The sequence below is a fragment of the Amblyraja radiata genome, chromosome 3 (assembly GCF_010909765.2).
Source record: "Amblyraja radiata isolate CabotCenter1 chromosome 3, sAmbRad1.1.pri, whole genome shotgun sequence".
NCBI lineage: Eukaryota > Metazoa > Chordata > Chondrichthyes > Rajiformes > Rajidae > Amblyraja > Amblyraja radiata.
The window spans coordinates 112,249,173-112,265,604 of record NC_045958.1 but is presented as its reverse complement, the minus strand read 5'-3'; the positions used below and the strand labels follow the sequence as shown (position 1 = coordinate 112,265,604).

The 16,432-nt window shown below is 47.4% G+C and overlaps 1 protein-coding gene across 1 annotated transcript in view; it reads right to left on the bottom strand.

Annotated features, from left to right (window-relative positions):
- Positions 1 to 650, bottom strand: part of lhfpl2 (LHFPL tetraspan subfamily member 2) — a 202,189-nt gene extending 201,539 nt beyond the window's left edge. Inside the window, exon 1 of the mRNA XM_033018602.1 lies at positions 398 to 650. The gene's annotated coding sequence lies outside the window, so the exon portion shown is untranslated. The remainder of the gene's footprint in view (positions 1 to 397) is intronic.
- Positions 651 to 16,432: the final 15,782 nt, after the last annotated feature.

Below are 16,432 nucleotides of genomic sequence, written 5' to 3'. Positions count from 1 at the left end.
CCCGGTGTGCAGAAGGCAGCTTGTCCCCGGCTCCTGCACAATCGCTGGCTCCCCCCTCCTCCAAGCCCCTACCCGGGGAAACGCTGGCTGGAAACTTTCACCCCTAGCGCCTTCCAGTGTGACTATGGAGGATGTTAATCTACCTCCACGTTCTTCCCTCTACAGCTTTTCTCTCCCCCCCCCCCCCCCCCCCCCCCCCCCCCCTCTCTCTGTGGGAAGTTTCAACCCCAGGGCTGAAATTACTGTTGCTACAAGCTCAGCGTTTGTCTGACAGCAGAAACTCGACCAGCGAATTCCTGACACTGAGCGTCCCAGCCGCGGCGCTCCCGCTTTTCCCACACTTCCGAGCTCAAAGAAATCTCCCTGTCTCGGTATCCAGTTGCAGAAGCTCGCCTACCTTTTGCCCCGCGGGGTAGGGGGGTAAGGAGGTCTCTTCCAGCTGATCCCAGATTCGATGCTCCTCTCCCCTCCTCTCCTCTCCTCTCCTCTCCTCGCCTCGCTGCTCCAAGCGCTTGAATGAGCAGTTTTTTTTTGCCACAGAACAGACCGCCCCCTTCTTTCCCACCTCCTTTCTTTCTTTACACTCTCTCACTCTCTCCCCTCGCCTCTCAAACACATGCAGGCTGAACTGAAATCCAATGAAGTCATTGCTCCGCCTCTCCCCCCTCCGTCTCCCCCCTCCCCCTCCCTCCCGGGACGCGGGGAGTTCCCGATGAGGCTGGTCTACAACAAAACTCAACTGGGATTGAACAACAATCAACAGTGAAGCGCGGGTTGTTTGCTCTGGAAGAGACTGAGGGGAGACCTGATGGAAGTATATTCAATTATGAGAGGCTAGACAGAATCTTTTTTTTTCCCGGGGTGGAAATGTCAAAGACCAGAGGGCACGACCACAGAAAGCTCTGTTTAGTTTAGTTTAGAGATACTTTAAAATAAAATTTCAAAATATACTTTATTCGAGAGATAAATATATCCAATCCATAGTTTAGAGATACAGGGCAGAAACAGGCCCTTCAGCCCACCCAGTCTGCTATGACCACAGTGATTCCCGCACACTAACACTATCCTGCACACAATCATAGAAACATAGAAAATAGGTGCAGGAGGAGGCCATTCGGCCCTTCGAGCCAGCACCGCCATTCATTGTGATCATGGCTGATCGTCCCCAATCAATAACCCGTGCCTGCCTTCTCCCCATATCCCTTGACTCCACTAGCCCCTAGAGCTCTATCTAACTCTCTTAAATTCATCCAGTGATTTGGCTTCTACTGCCCTCTGTGCCAGGGAATTCCATAAATTCACAACTCTCTGGGTGAAAACGTTTTTTCTCACCTCAGTCTTAAATGACCCCTTTATTCTAAGAATCGGGACCATTTACCATTTTACCAAGATAATTATTAACCTACAAACCTGTAGGTCTTTGGGATGTGGGGGGGGGGGGGGGGGTGGGGAACCGGAGCACCCGGAGAAAACCCACGCAGGTCACGCAGAGAACGTACAAACTCCGTGCCTCCATAGTCGGGATCGAACACGGGGCTGTGGCTCCGTCTGATGTCTGAAGTCTGATTCTATTTATGAGACACATGGGAGCATAGAACAGGAACAGGCCCTTCGGCCTACAATGTCTGTGCTGAACATGATGCTAAAATAAACTGATCTCATCTGCCTCCACATAGATAGAGTGGACGTGGAGAAGATGTTTCCACTAGTGGGAGAGTCTAGGACCAGAGGGCACAGCCTCAGAATAAAAGAACATACCTGAGGAGGAATTTTTTTAGCCAGAGGGTGGTGAATCTGTGTAATTCATTGCCAATGGATACTTTTAAAGTAGAGATTGATAGGTTCTTGATTAGCAAAGGGCATCAAAGGTAACGGAGAGAATGCTGAAAGGGAAAAATAGTTTAGTCTAGTTTATTGTCACGTGTACCAAGGCACACTGAAAAGCTTTTGTTGCGTGCTAACCAGTCAGCGGAAAGACAATACATGATTACAATTCCAGCCATTCAGTGTACAGATACATATATCAGACATGATTGAATGGCGGAGTAGACTCGATTGGCAGAATGGCCTACTATTTTTATGATCTTCTGAACAATTCCCTGCTAACTAAAAGCATCTTAAATGCCACTATCATAACTGCCTCCCCTCACTTAATGTGTAGGAAAGGACTGCAGATTCTGAAGAACCCTTCAGTCTGAAGAAGGGTCTCGACCCGAAACATCACCCATTCCTTCTCTTCAGAGATGCTGCCTGAGTTACCCCAGCATTTTAACCAGGTTAATTCCTGGGATGGCGGGACTGTCATATGTTGATAGAATGGAGCGGCTGGGGCTGGAATTTAGAAGGATGAGAGGGCATGTTATTGAAACATATAAGATTATTCAGGGTTTGGACACGCTAGAGGCAGGAAACATGTTCCCGATGTTGGGGGAGTCCAGAACCAGGGGCCACAGTTTAAGAATAAGGGGTAAGCCATTTAGAATGGGGATGAGGAAAAACTTTTTCACACAGAGAGTTGTGAGGCTGTGGAATTCTATGCCTCAGAAGGCGGTGGAGGCCAGTTCTCTGGATGCTTTCAAGAGAGAGTTAGATGGAGCTCTTATAGATAGCGGAGTCAGGGGAATATGGGGAGAAAGCAGGAAAGGGGTACTGATTGGGGATGATCAGCCATGATCACATTGAATGGCGGCGCTGGCTCGAAGGGCTGAATGGCCTCCTCCTGCACCTATTGTCTATTGTCATTTTGTGTCACCCCTCACATCATGTTCTAGGCACCCACCACACTCTCTGTATTGAATTTACGGCCCTGTATAAGCTGCATTAAATAGGAATTTTGTTATTCCATTGTCAGTGCATGGGACAATTAAACACACTTGACTCATGAGGGGATGATCAAATAAAGCTCTCAGGAAACGCCAACAGTTTGTGGTCTGCATGCCTTCACACCAACACTAGCTGGGGTGTCCATAAGTGGATGGTGTTAACCGATATGTTGATAGTATCTCAGTGAAATTTATTTTAGAGCATACAGTATGATTTCCTTTTGAACACAGGGGCCAGGTGGATATAGCACAGTGTAAAGTTCTATGTTCTGAATATTAACCCAACATATTGTAACACACTAAATATAATTTGGATAATTAAACTTTCCAAATTAAAAGCAAAGGAACAGTGGTTGCACAAAGCTATGATGAGCAGTCCCAATGTGAAACATCAGCTTCTTGGTTTATTAGAATCAGAGAGCCATGGACAGACCCTTCGGCCCAACTTGTCCATGTTGACCAACTTGTCCATGCTAGTCCCATTTACCTGCGTTTGGCCCATATCACTAAACCTTTCCGATCCATGTACCTGTTCAAGAGTCTTCGAGACCCAGGAGCAACACAACCAGGACATCTTCGGCCCTACTACCCTCTCCCCTACGCACAGGGTGTCCAAAGATGAGGATGGTGGGTGAGAAATGCAGCCAGAAGGCAAGGAGCAGCCCCTTTAGATAATGGAACAGGGGCTGCAGCCTCACACACCCCATGTACACACGTGGTACACACAGACTCTTCCAGCCAGCAACAGTGGCAGGCGGCTGGCGAGTCTGTGAACCGTGAGGAAACACTTTGCAGGGCACTCCTCGGTGTAATACCCTCCACCCCAGGTCCCCAATGTAGAGGGGGAGAATCCTTGTGTAGAGGGACCCCCTAAGACCAACTACGATTAGCTATGAGTGGAAAATGATCACATGATAAAAAAATGTCATGTCTGCATTTTTTTTCTCGGGCCAGTTACCGACCTACGACTACCATCACGACCTACTACGACCTACCTACGAGAAAAAAGTATCAATTTTTTCCATGCTGACCTTTTTTTACTCGTGGACATTTTTTATCAGGTTGGAAAAAACGCCGCGACCTACTTGAGGCCACGAGTACGCGGAAACCACTCTCGAGCATGAGGAAGAGTTACGAAGACCTCCTACAACTTTGTGGAGACCATGCTGCGAGTATGAGTCAAGGGCAAACTCGGCAGAGGTCGCCAATTAGGTCGTGAAAGCAGGACAGGGGCTTTACTAAGATGTGACTAGTGTAGATGGGACATATTGGCTGGTGAGGGCAAGTTGGACCGCAGGGCCTGTTTCCACGCTGTACGACTCTATGACTCTATAATAATAAACCAATACCAATAGCAATATTTACAGTTCTGCATTCAGTAGCTTCAGCTTTAGCGTTCACTTTCAAGAAGTTTAATTTTGATTAGATAGCTACAAGTTAAATGTTTAGTGATTATTAGTATAACCATCCTTTCTTAACCGGGAGGAATGTTGAGGGTTACAGACCAACATTGCCACTGTTCTACAATGTTGAAATAGCTCTATGGATGTAATTGTGAAACCATTTTGAATAGCTCCTTCTTCTTTAATTTAGAGATACGGCGCGTAAACAGGCCCTTCGGCCCATCAAGTCTGCGCCAAACAGCGATCCTCGCACACTAACACTATCCCACACTCACTAGGGACAATTTACAATTTTACCAAAGCCAATTAACTTACAAAGCTGTACGTCTTTGGAGTGTGGGAGGAAACCAGAGCTCTCGGAGAAAAAACCCCACACAGGTCACGGTGAGAACGTACAAATTCCATACAGACAGTGCCCGTAGTCAGGATCGAACCAGAGTCTCTGGCGCTGTAAGGCAGCAACTCTACCGCTCCCAGTGGAAGCTCCACCGTGCCGCCCGTAGTGTTATGTGACATGTATCTGTAATCTTAGCGACAGTACACTTTGCAACGACCAAATTTGCTGACGTTATTGACGTTCGGTGTTAGTGCTGTGGCCGTGTGTGTCAAGTGGCTAATCAGGCAGCCTGCTAACATTTGCTAGAATCATTGTTTGCACTTAATGTTCTTAATTAACCCTTAGACAATGACTGAGATCCACATATCAAGAACAAAAGGGGAGTTTGAGTCAAACAATGTCTGAGTAGTGAGATATGTAACAGCCTCTGGGTGTAGAGTTGTGCAGGGTCTCTGGTGCCTGCAGAGAACCGTCAATGGGAATGCACGTAGAATACAGGCCCTGTCGTACTCATTTAGCCTGCATTGTTTTGATTTACTGTTAGCACAATGCTTGCGATTTATTACACAGCTTGTACAATGATCAATCGAAGAAGATGCAGACACTAGAGACTGCAGATGCTACCCCAAGCAAGATTGAATTGATTGATTGTGAAAGATACAGCATGGATCCAGGCCCTTCGGCCCACTGAGCCCATGCCAACCATCGATTTTTTTTTCCTCACACTAGTTCCATGCCATCTCATCACTTTCTCATCCTCTCCCTGCACACCAGGGGCAATTAACCTGCTCACCTGCACATCTTTGGGATGTGGAGGAAACCGGAGCACCCGGAGGAAACCCACGCAGTTACAGGGAGACCGTGCAAACTCCACATAGACAGCACCCAAGGTCAGGGTCAAACCGGGGTATCTGGCTCTGTGAGGCAGCAGCTCCACCAGCTGCACCACTGTGCAGCAGAACTTTACTCGTAATACCTGGTTAGTGTGCATTTTAATTGCTGAAGTATATTTTCCCCATTTTACATGGATGGAGTAAATAATTGCCTCCACTTCCTTAGAAGACTTAGGAAGTTCGGCAGGTAGACCGAAAATACTGGAGTAACTCAGCGGAACAGGCAGCATCTCTGGAGAGATGGAATGGGTGACGTTTCGGGTCGAGACGTCCCCAACAACCCTCACCAACTTCTATAGACGGGCTGCTGAAAGGATTTTATCAGGATGCATCACAGCCTAGTTTGGGAACAGCTCTATCCAAGTCCGCAAGAAATTACAGAGAGTTGTGGATAGACAATGGACAATAGACAATAGGTGCAGGAGTAGGTCATTTGGCCCTTCGAACCAGCACCGCCATTCAATATGATCATGGCAGATCATCCCCAATCAGTACCCCGTTTCTGCCTTCTCCCCATATCCCCCGACTCCGCTATTTTTAAGAGCCCCATCTAGCTCTCTCTTGAAAGCATCCAGAGAATCTGCCTCCACCGCCTTCTGAGGCAGAGAATTCCACAGACTCACCACTCTCTGTGAGAAAAAGTGTTTCCTCGTCTCCGTTCCAAATGGCTTACTCCTTATTCTTAAACTGTGGCTCCTGGTTCTGGACTCCCCCAACATCGGGGACATGTTTCCTGCCTCTAGTGTGTCCAACCCCTTAACAATCTTATATGTTTCAATGAGATACCCTCTCATCCTTCTAAACTCCAGAGTGCACAAGCCCAGCTGCTCCATTCTCCCAGCATATGCAGCACAGAAACCAACCTCCCTTCCATTGACTCCACCTGCACCTCATGCTGCCTCGGCAAGGCCAGCAGCATAATCAAGGACCTGACACACCCCGGTCACTCCCTCTTTTCCTATCTCCTATCAGGCAAGAGGTACAGGAGCTTGAAAACGCACGCCTCCAGATTCAGGGACAGTTTCTTCCCAGCTGTTATCAGGCAATGGAACCGTCCTCTCACCAGCTCCCCTCACCTTAAACCTATGTCCCCTGGTTCTTGATTCCCTTTGGGTAAAAGACTCTGTGTGTCTACCCTATCTATTCCAAATCTTTACCCAATCTATTCCTGGTTCTTGGTGATCGCCCACAGACTGTCAGGATGGGGTCCAGTTACTCCCCGGTCCTGACGCTCAGCACAGGAGCGCCACAAGGTTGTGTGCTGAGTCCCATTTTGTACACAATATACACTTATGATTGTATACCAACACACAGTACAAATAGGATCATTAAGTTTGCGGACGACACGACTGTGGTGGGACTGATAGGCAACAACGATGAGTTTGCCTACAGGGATGAAGTCCAAAAACTGACTGTCTGGTGTACCAAAAACAACCTGGTACTCAATCCATCGAAGACGAAAGAGCTGGTCGTTGACTTCAGGAGGAAGAGGAGAGAGGAACCTGCTCCTCTATACATCAAAGGAGACATGGTGGAGAGAGTCACTGGCTTTAAGTTCCTGGGAATAAACATCTCCCAGGACCTTAAATGGCAAATGAACACCGTCACTCTCGTGAAGAAGTCACATCAGCGGCTGTATTTCCTGAGGTCTCTGCGGAGAGCAAACGTCTCACAGCCACTGCTGTTGTCCTTCTACCGATGCGCCGTGGAGAGTATCCTCTCCTATGGAATCCTGGTGTGGTTTGCTAGCTGTACTGTGGCTGAGAGGAGGGCGTTGCAGGGAATTATAAAAACTGCGCAGAACATTACAAACGCCCAACTGCCCTCCTTGGATGACATATATAGGGCCCGATGCTTGCGCCGGGCCACAAATATCAAGCAGGACACATCCCACCCTGCCAACCACCTTTTTACTCTGCTACCCTCTGGGAGGCGATTCAGGACTCTGAAGGCTCGCACCGGTAGACTAAAGAATAGTTTCTACCCATGTGCGATAAAAGAGCTAAATTCCAACAGAGAATGCTGGGGAAGCAAAATGTAATTCTAAGAAATGCCGCCAAATTCTTTTAAATTCTTTTAAATTCTTTTAAAACACCTATTTATTTTTACTAATAAGTGTACATATGTGTCAATGGTTGTCGTGTTTGTATTGTTTTTAACCGGAGGAGATGTAATGGAATTTCGTTGCACAGTATTGTGCAATGACAATAAACGTATTCATTCATTCATTCATTCATCATTTTGAACATGTTTTAGATGTTCCCATTTGTCCAGGAAGCAGGGCCACATCCACAGGAAGGCAGCCTCGACCATCTCTTCATCTTTGTAAGACAGCCATGCATCTGAGAGACATCCTCCTGTGGCAGGGACACCTGTCAGTAAACAAAGAAGGGCACTTTCTCCAATCCCATTCTGTGCGGTGGTTTCAAGAAGAGCTGTTCTCCTGAACCTATATGGCGATCAAAGTTTAATTGTTTTGGCTTGAATCAAGATATTTTGACCCTCCAATTTGACTCCTCCCTCTCTGTTTAGGTTAGCTTAGAGATCCAGTGTGGAAACAGACCCTAATGCCCCTGTCCCACTTAGGAAACCTGAACGGAAACCTCTGGAGACTTTGCGCCCCACCCAAGGTTTCCGTGCGGTTCCCGGAGGTTTTTGTCAGTCTCCCTACCTGCTTCCACTACCTGCAACCTCCGGCAACCACCTGCACCCTCCGGGAACCGCACGGAAACCTTGGGTGGGGCGCAAAGTCTCCAGAGGTTTCCGTTCAGGTTTCCTAAGTGGGACAGAGGCATTAGGCCCACCAAGTCTGCGTTGACCAGCGATCCCTGTACACTAGCACTGCCCTACACACACACTTAGAACAATTTACAATCCTTACCAGAGCCAATTAACCTACAAATCTGTACGCCTTTGGAATGTGGGAGGAAACTGGGAAAAACCCACGCAGGTCACAGGGAGAACGCACAAACTCCGTACAGACAGCACCCATAGTCAGGATCGAACCTGGGTCTCTGGCACTGTAAGGTAACAACTCTACCTCTGCACTGCTGTGCTACCGTGCTCTGTTTTCATCTGCTGAAGGTGATGGGACTCCTAAAATGACCACAATATTCTGTATTTTTCATTACACTATTGTTATTGGACTCGGTTGGGAAGAAGCTCATGGGGGAATACAAAGATGACCATGTTGTCGGTTTTTGTTCAATCAGTTGTAAGCGCTTTGCATTAAGTGGACCTGACATGAATTATGCTTCAGTCTGGTTAAACTTTAACTCCTCTTCCTGCAGAAAGGCATGACTTCTCCTCACATTGCACCGCAAGTTACAGTGACTCCTTCATAGCTGCTCCGACCTCCCCCCTGACCTCTCCCTACCCAGGTGTTAATAAACAACCAGGGCTGGTATTTCCCACGGAGGCATTCCCATGTTACTAGTCTAACCTAGTTGTAGACATAGCCCAGTCCATCGTACAGACCTGACTGCCCACCATCCACACTTTCACCCTGCCTCTGAAAAGCAACCAACATAATAGTAGGATTAAACGAGAGCTTACCAGTTTGAAGTTTGATCTGTATTTTATGAGGAGTTACGATGAGGGATTACGTGAAGAGCCCGCTCAGCACGCATGCGCGGCATACTTCAAAGCAGCGGTGTGGAATCACAGATAGACACAGTTATTGAAATAAACATAGTAAAGAAAAGGAGACATCAGTTTATCAGTTTGACCCATATTATTGAGGGTGGGAGCGGAGGGCACGTAATCCCTCATCGTAACTCCTCATAAAATACAGATCAAACTTCAAACTGTTAAGTTCTCGTTTAATCTTACTATTTTACTTCGGAGTCACGTGAGTGACTACGTGAAGACTTCAAAGCTCTGTGATTTCAAACCGTGTAACAGTTATTACTTCACGCACTGCCGAAGTCCTTGAGGGAGGAAGTGTGTTATCGTAATCAACCAATGAATCTGTTTGTAGAAAAACACAATGGTATTTTTTAACAATAACAACAAAGAAATTAAATTGCTCCCCTGGCTTAAATTAAATATTTGCAGTCTGTAAAAAAAAATTCTGCAAATAAAGCAGGTTTTGCCAACGGCTTATTATAAAATTCCTGAACGGTCTTTCCTCCGACCATCCTGCTGTAGCCAGGATGTGGTCTATAGGCACGTCCATTCTTTTGGCCGTCAACGTGGATGCTGCCCTGGTGGAGTGAGATTTGTACATGTTAGTGTTTATCCCAGCAGCTTTTAGCACCTGCTTGAGCCATCTCGAAATGGTTTGGCTCGTCACCCGACCATAAGGTTTTTTATGACTGACCCACAAGGCTTTACATCTCGCTTGAATATTTTTGGTTGTGTCTATGTAGGACAGTAGGTGGGTCATGGCACATAACCGTGGTTCTTGCAGGTAAGCCCGGAATTCCACGACTGGATTAGGTGTTCCTGGTCTGCTCTGTTTGATCAGTCCCTGGATAACGACAGAGATCTGGTCTGGAGCTGTGAGCATGCTGTCCAGTCGCAATAGGTGTAGTGACTGGACCCTCTGTGCAGATACAAGTGCCATCAACATGAGTGTTTTGAGCATAGATTGTTCCAGGTTGAGGGATCTGGCTGGTGGCCATCCCCTGAGGTATGTCAGGACCACACTGACATCCCATATATGGGTGTACCTTGGTCTAGGGGGTTAGAGTTGTAAATACCCTTCATTAGTTTGACCACCAGTGGGTGGGACCCCATGGCCTGTTGTCCTGGAGCTGGTTTTAAATAGACAGACAGGGCACTTCTAGCTGTGTTGATGGCTCTGTAGCTGAGTCCTTCATCATGGTGAAGGTTCGCCAGGAATTCCAGTACGTTGGTAACTGTAGCGGTTGAGTAGGTGGTCCCTGTATCCAAGCAGTACTTCTCCCATTTTTTGATGCTGGACAAGTGCTGTTTTTTAGTGGATGTTCGGAGGGATGCTGACATGGTGTCGACGGTTTGTTCTGATAATCCCAGTCCCAGAAGTGGTTTGTGCAGAATCTGCAACCCAGGAGTTTGATTTTTTCATGGCACGGGTGGCTTGTGCCCGACGCTGGGTGTTAATAACTCTGGATCACTGGGGAATACCATCGGAGTTTCAACAACCATGTCATGGAGTATTGGGAACCATGGCTGCGTAGGCCAGTCGGGTACTATCAAAATACCTGAAGCAGAGTCCATTTGTATTGTGCGTAGTCCCCGACTGATGAGGCAGAAGGGAGGAAATGCATAGAAGAAGAATTTCCCCAATCCAGCGCGAACGCATCTACCGCTGCTGCCTCAGGGTCTGGTTCCCAAGCGACATACATAGGTACCTGGTAATTTAGCCTTGATGTAAATAAATCGATCTCTGGCGTGCCATATTGCTTGATAACTTTTGCAAATTTTTTTGGGTTTAACATCCATTCGATGTTGTCATTAAATTTACGTGACCTGGTGTCTGCCACTGTATTTAGCTTACCTGGCAGGTAAGTTGCTGATAGCCAAATATGTCTTTCGACACACCATTGCCAAATTGTGTTGACCAACTTGTCGCATGATACCGATTTTATGCCGCCCATATGGTTAATGTAGGCCACCACCGTAGTATTATCTATTTGTAACCGTACATGCAAGTGATGCATATTTGATGCATATGCTTTTAAACCATAAAAGTCACCCAACATCTCTAGATAATTAATGCCCAGTGTAAGTGGTAATGATGACTCTGGGTTAGTCCATCTGAATTTTGAATTTGAATTGATTTTATTAGGGACAGTGCATATTAATAAACATTTGCATGTAATATGCAAGATTGTAGCCAGTAGCTAATTTCCATCTTTAGTCCCACACAAGGTAAACACATCCCAAACAAGGTAAAAACAAAAGACAAAAACAAAAACAAACCAAACAATATGGTTTAGCCTGCAGTCATAACATAGACTAAATAACAAACATTCAACACAGTTTAAAGTCCCAAAGTCATTGTCTCTTCCCTCCTTGCTTTCCCTCTGCGCTGAGGCAATCCTAGCCTCCGATGTTATGACCCCGCCGGGTGATGGTAGGTAAGTCCCGCAGGCTGAATCCGAGCTCCGCAAACGGGCCGGTTCAAACTCCGCGGCCCGGGGCGGTCGAAGCTGCCGAAGCTGTCGTCCTCCAGTCCAGCGGACGCAGCTGTAGTTGCGGGAGCTCCGGAAAACAGAACTCGAGCTCCCGATGATGTCGTCCACTGGCCCACTGGCCCGCGGCCGAGCCTCCGAGGCTCCAAAGTCGGGTCGGAAGTTGTGCCGCACCGCAACCACAGCCCCGAAGTCGGCCAGGCTCACGTTGGTAAGTCCTGGCTCTGCTCCACAGCCTCCACAGCCTCCACAGCCTCGAGGTCGGTCGCAGTTGGAGGCCGCCAGCTCCGCGATAGGCCTCAGCGCAGACGGACACGGAGACGGGGGATACGGCAGGAAAGGTCGCATCCCCCCGAAGGAAGAGTCAAAAAACATATTACACCCACCCCGCACACATACACAGCTAAATAAACCAAAATAAACTGTAAAAACAGGACAAAAGAAACCAAAAAACAGAAAAGACAAACGGATTGCAGGCGAGCCGCAGCTGCAAGGCAGCGCAGCCACTCCCATCGAGCAAAGGTACTCGATCTACCACCTGTGCTGGATATGGAGTTAGTTGCTCCCCAGCCTTGAGCACTGGCGTCTGTTTGGATAACTAACGTTGGGTTAGTGATGATAATAGGGCTGAAAACAATGCCAAACGTTTTTTGCCCACCACTGTAGTTCTGATATTGCTTCAGTGGGTAACTTCATGACACGATCATAATGACCTGTATGTCGTTTTGGTGCCTGTACCTTTGCTCTTTGTAAGTTTTGACAGTGCAAAGGTCCGAATTTTGTAGCCGGAAATGCTGCTACCATTTTCCCAATTACTCTGCTACTTGTCGAATAGTTGGTCGTTCGTTGACCATTAAATTGTTGCATGATTGTGCCAATTCAACTGTTTTGTCTCTTGGCAATGTTACAGTCACGTAGACTGAATTAATTCTGAAGCCCAAGTAGTCCATGATTGTGGATGGCTTCAACTTAGATTTATCTGGATGTAAGACAATCCCAGGGTTTCGAACAACTGTTTGGTAGCTGATACAGCTAACATAGTCAATTCCATGGTCTTGCCTACTATTAAGATATCATCAAGATATGCCATGACAATATGTTTTTGTCTTCTTAATATTGCCAGAGCTGGTTTTAGTATCTTGGTGAATAATCTTGGGCTGATGTGAACCCATTGGGTAACGTTTTAAACTGCCATAGCTGCCCCATCCAGGTAAATTTCAGGTATCTGCGATGATCCTTGTGAATGGTACTGAATAGTAAACATCTTTAAGATCAATGCTTGCCATGAAGTATCCTTTGGAAATTAGTTGTTTGGCAGTAACAACCGGTTCCATTTTGAAATGTATATACTTAACAAACATATTTAGTGAAGTTAAGTCAATGATGATGCGACATCCACCATCTTTTTTGGGTTTAGTGAATATATTTGATACGAATTCCAAGGGTTCATGTTTTGTTTTTCCCAATGATACCCTTTGTAATTAGTCTCACCAGTTCAGCTTGTCCCTCTCGTTTTTCTTTAACTGAGAGGGAAAATACCGTCTGGGGTGAATGTTGAACTGGTGGCAATTTTTCTAGTATGAATTGTATTTTGTATCCACCAATGCCATTGAGTATATACTGATCACTCGTGATAGACTCCCGTGCTTCTTTAAACAGGTGTAATCTCCCCCCTGTTAGTATTAAGCCTCTATTTTCTATATGCTGGTAGGAACCAGACCCACCTACCTCCATGGTTATGGGTATTCTTCTGTTTCCCGCCGGTCCAACGAGTCTTGCACGTTGTCTGACGTGGCGGTGATGTTGGGGGGTGGCGCATTTTCCACGGGGTCCGCTCTGGACCCTGGTCTAAAGAAGACTTCCGGTGATAGAATGCGGACCCCGAGCTTTCACCAGTCCCATATGGTAGACGTCGACTGATGGACGCGATGGGGTGCTGCTGCTTAGGAATTATTGTTTTTGGTTTGCTCGTCCCGGGGCCTGCCCTCATGAGACCAAAAGTTTTTTAAGGCCTCTTCCATATCCTTCATATGCTTTGTGAGGTTTTTGCCAAAGAGCAGTGGGTCTGGCTCAGTGGCTGGGGTTTTGCACAACCCCGCAAATTTAGGATTTTATGGCAGGTCTTAATATTTGTTTACGAAGGTTGTGGTCATCTCCGTATTTGTCCACGGAATGAGCAAACGATGTGATGGCTGACGTCAGGAGCCTGAGGATCCGCTGCAGTTTTAGCTCCTGGTTCCGAATATTTGCCCCAACGTGCCCCCAGTTTTGGCTGTTTACAGCCGGCACTTTAAGGGACTCACAGTTCTCTGGAGCTGTATACGATTCTAAGGCCTCATTGACTACCTCTCCTGTAGGGGCCTGTTGGAGAGGTGGTTAATGCTGGCCGCTGGTTTGGCCTTTAACGGCCTCCTGCACGTGGGGTTGCCACGTAGCGGTTCACCACACCTAGCAGCTCTTCCTGTTCCTGCACCCCTTGCATACTCCTGACATCTTCAGCCAGCGTCCCCTCTTCTTGACCAGCCCAGTCCTGGTCACCAAAGCTACCCTCGGGTAAGGAGGAAGCAATGGACAGTGCACAAGACACTGTGGAGGGAGTGCCTGAACTCCCCCTGCGAGAGCGCCCCTCACGAAGCGCGTCTCGCTCCAAGCGGCTCAGGCGGCTGTCTCCCCTCCCCGTGCGGGTGGAGAGACGTCCCCGTCCGACAGGTCGGAAGCCACCAGCCGGACCCTTCTTCCGTGGCTTTACTTCCAGCCCGCTGCTCAGGCGCTAGCGGGCTGGGCTCGGCACGGTGTCGGGGAATAGCGGAGCGCCGGGTAAGCGGTCCTACCGCCTTGTTGCTGCCCCCCCCCAGATGGAACGCTCCTCCGTGGAGTCGAGCGGGGGACAGGTTTGTCCAAGAGCCTTTCTTCTCTGACTGAAATAAAGCAGAAGGCTCCCTGTGAAAGAAAAACCCGACCTCAGAGCTTACCTGACGGTCCGTTCTTTCACCCCGTAGCGGGAGCGCCTGACTCCCGATGCGGCCGCTGTTGCACTGCTGAACGCAATGCCGCGCATGCGTGCTGAGCGGGCTCTTCACGTAGTCACTTACGTGACTCCGAAGTAAAATCAAAGATTTGTCCCATTCCATTCTTCTCCCTGCTCCCACCCAGCAGAAGGTACAGAAGCTTGAAAGTGTGCGCACCGCCAGACTCAGGAACAGCTTCTTCCCCTCTGCTATTAGGGTTCTGAATGGTAATTCCATAAGTTCGGGGTACTGGCCGATTCACCTCTATCCTTTACAGACATCGGACTTTGTCTCTGGAACTGATGCGCTACAATGCTGAGAACTATATTCTGCCCTCTGTATCGTATACTTTGCTCTATCTATTGTTCTTGAGCTTGATGCATCGCGGCTTGGTACAGGAACCCGAGCGTCCAGGAGCGGAAAAGGCTGCAAAAAGTAGTAAACGCTGCCCAGTCCATCATCGGCTCTGACCTCCCCACCATCGAGGGGATCTATCGCAGTCGCTGTCTCAAAAAGGCTGCCAGCATCACCAAGGACCCACACCATCCTGGCCACACACTCATCTCTCCGCTGCCATCAGGTCGAAGGAACAGGAGCCTGAAATCTGCAACATCCAGGTTCAGGAATAGCTACTTCCCCGCAGCCATCAGACTATTAAACACAACTTCAAACAAACTCTGAACTATAACAGGTAGACAAAAATGCTGGAGAAAATCAGCGGGTGCAGCAGCCTTCTTCAGACTGAAGAAAGGTTTCGGCCCGAAACGTTGCCTATCTCCTTCGCTCCATAGATGCTGCAGCACCTGCTGAGTTTCTCCAGCATTTTTGTGTACCTTCGATTTTCCAGCATCTGCAGTTCCTTCTTAAAATCTCTGAACTGTAACAACCTATTGCACTTTATCTGTTTACTGATGTGTGTATATGTATATTCTATGGTATATGGACACACTGATCTAATCTGTATTTATGCCTACAATATTCTGTCGTGCTGTAGCAAGCAAGAATTTAATTGTCCTATCTGGGACACATGACAATAAACTCTCTTGACTTGACTTGACTTGATTTGATTGTATTTATTTATAGTATTATGTGTTCTCATTGAATAGCATGCAAAACAAAGCTTTTTAAATATACCTCGGTACATGTGACGATAATAAACCTACACTTAACTTAATTGGAAGTCGATCTGTAAGTCCATTTGTTGTGATAACCTGGGAGATAGTAAGAACTCAGGGCATAGAGTCATATAGAGTTTTTAGACATAGATATTTAGACTTTAATCATCCACATGTTTTTGTTGCTGTAGTTAAATATTAGGATTCCTAAATAGGTCTGACTGCAGGAAAACGTGTAGTTGTGTGTTTTTTATTCACTGTCGATGAGTTCATGGATAAGATGGTGTGAAGAAAAGTGAATAGTGTGTAGGAAGGGACTGCAGATGCTGGCTTATACCAAAGGTAGATACAAAGTGCCGCAGTAACTCAGCGGGTCAGGCAGCATCTCTGGAGAAAAAGGAGGTGCGACGATTCGTGTCGGGACCCTTCTTCAGATTGAAAGTCTCCCCTACTTTCAGTCTGAAGAAGGGTCCCGACCCAAAACGCCATAACTCGCTGAGTTTCGAGTCCTGGGTGTCATGGTACACCAGTCATTGAAAGTGGGCATGCAGGTGCAGCAGGCAGTGGAGAAGGCGAATGGTATGTTAGCATTCATAGCAAAAGGATTTGAGTATAGGAGCAGGGAGGTTCTACTGCAGTTGTACGGGGTCTTGGTGAGCCCACACCTGGAGTATTGCGTACAGTTTTGGTCTCCTAATCTGAGGAAGGTCATTCTTGCCATTGAGGGAGTACAGA